Raw genomic sequence first — 2590 nt, forward strand, 5'->3', positions numbered from 1 at the left:
CCTAAATCATAAAGATTGCTCTTGGTTATTTCATTTTTCTGTACAGTACAGAATTACTGTTTAAACAATTAATGTAAGAATTAATTAACTTCTATGATAGAGGACTTGGAATATGAAAGTGTGATGTCACGAAAACTATACCATCTGCAGAAAGAACACAATGATTCCAGTTTGGCCATGACAGTATTATAGTGACCTGAAAAATGTGATGAAAAGAAACCATGAAACTGTTCTCTGTTCTCCCCTGCATCTCATTTTCATCTTCATTACATTCTATTCTCATTGTGCAGTTTCCTTCCTGTTACTGTAGATGGTAACAGCAACATGAATGAATAAATGCATTTATTCATCCATCCATCCATCCATTATCTGAACCCGCTTATCCTGATCAGGGTCGCAGGGGGGCTGGAGCCTATCCCAGCATACATTGGGCGAAAGGCAGGAATACACCCTGGACAGGTCGCCAGTCCATCGCAGGGCACACACACCATTCACTCACACACTCATACCTACGGGCAATTTAGACTCTCCAATCAGCCTAACGTGCATGTCTTTGGACTGTGGGAGGAAACCGGAGTACCCGGAGGAAACCCACGCAGACACGGGGAGAACATGCAAACTCCGCACAGAGAGGCCCCGGCCGACGGGGATTCGAACCCAGGACCTCCTTGCTGTGAGGCGGCAGTGCTACCCACTGCACCATCCGTGCCGCCGCATTTATTCTTGAATAAATAAATAAATAAATAAATAAATAAATAAGGATATAAAGAAAAGTTAAGATACATTTCAATAAGGACGACTCTGTGTGTGTGCGTTTGTGGGGGTTTGTGTCTGTCTACTCTTGGGAGTTTTTTGTGGATGGTTTATGAGAACTCGCTTTGACCACACTGGGGATTCAGACCACTGCATGACCACAGCTGCTAAAGGGAGCAGACATATCTAAATGCAAAAGTCAAACTCAGGAACATACACATGTAAAGGACAGCATGAAGAAAGAGAACTGTATACTGGCAGCAGCAATACAATTAAAGTGAAAGTTTCTGGTAAGCTGTCATTTTCTACATAACAAATACAAATGTAATGATTAAAATTCATTATTTGCTCTATTAATGCATGCATGTTGGACAAACAGCAGGGGAGAGAAAGCTGAACACACAGAGTTAGAACAAAATTGGGAATAATGCATTCTAGGTGTGAATGAAGCACTGTGCATCATTATGTGTCATTGTGTACATAAGATTATCATCCTGTTGTGTGGAATCCATCTAAGTTAGTCAGAAAGTGCATTTAATACTCATTTTACACACAAACTGGACATGTTTATGAAGTAGGAGAAGAAAACACAGCATACTAGAATGACAGGTGCCCCCTATGGCAGCGTTAAAAGGGTTCCTGTACATACAAAGTGCTTTTCAGGTGCCCTTCTGTATGTCAAGCAAACAAGGAAGCTTTGAGAATGTATTTGTCGTATTTTTTGTGTTTGTTCCAAATATTTGCTTTATAGCTGAATACTCCTCATTTTATTTATTTCCCCCAGTACACCTAGTCCTGCTTTTGTTTGTACAGGAGACAGGTAAGTATTTTTAAGTACTTGCAACTTGCAGTATTTTAAGTAATTATTTTGGGGAAATGGCTTTTTTACCAAAGGGGAAAGTACCAATCATCGGTACAATGTCAGCTACAGTACATTGTAATTAACGTTAGTACACAACAAACTCAGCATTTCAAATACAAACAAGTACTGCCATTATAATTATAATTATAAATAAATGTATTACTTTAACAAACATTCATTCTCTATTGATAAATGCCTGCAAGTTGGGCTGCTGATCATTTTTGTGAAATTGCTCATCAATAAGTAAACATTGACTGACTGTGAACATTTTTACATGCTGATAATGCTGAATGCTTGTTTTATCAAGCCATTCCACATCCTTTCTTTTCACTGGGCCAATCTCTCTCCACTAGAGACCAGTGCTCGGGCTGTCCTGACTGCTGATCCACAAGGGTCAGACGTGTGGTTACAGGAGACTGTGCGTCTCAACTGTAAGGTAGAGGATTCAGATCCATTCACCCGATGGGAGTACTCCTGGAAGAAGTTAAGAGAAGTAGAAGAGCCCACACCCTACTCCTATACTGGAGAAGGCTCTGCTGTTTACATCCTGAACCAGGTGGTGGAGTCTGACAGTGCTCAGTATTGGTGTGAAGCAAAGGCTGAAAATCGCACGATAATCAGCACTCCGTATACTCTGACAGTGACATGTAAGACAATATGTTAATTTAATTTACAGAAAATGATCATTATCACTTCATATCGTCAGAACATCATATTTCTCTTTTTAAATGGACAACTGAACCAATTAAACTCAAATGTTGAAAAAAGCAGTAGAACAGTATTTGTCTCTTTACAGAAAAAAAGTCATGTGTTGTAGACTGAAAAGTAAGTCAGTCTTTTAGGCTGTGTTCATGGAGCGCTTGTTCACACTGAGACTCTTGAAGTGTAACCACATTTCTAATTGTGCACATTGCACTTGCAGCCACACATTGGCCCCATTCAGTCACCATCAAGCTAAATGTTGAGATGCTAATT

At 39.9% G+C, this 2590-nt stretch overlaps 1 long non-coding RNA gene across 1 annotated transcript; it reads left to right on the top strand.

The window, feature by feature from the left end:
• Nucleotides 1-969: 969 nt before the first annotated feature.
• Nucleotides 970-2256, top strand: LOC133109350 (uncharacterized). Its single transcript, XR_009704725.1, has 3 exons — nt 970-1043; nt 1538-1573; nt 1969-2256. It is a non-coding gene; the product is annotated as an uncharacterized LOC133109350 (long non-coding RNA).
• Nucleotides 2257-2590: the final 334 nt, after the last annotated feature.

The sequence above is a fragment of the Conger conger genome, chromosome 14 (assembly GCF_963514075.1).
Source record: "Conger conger chromosome 14, fConCon1.1, whole genome shotgun sequence".
NCBI classification, from domain to species: domain Eukaryota; kingdom Metazoa; phylum Chordata; class Actinopteri; order Anguilliformes; family Congridae; genus Conger; species Conger conger.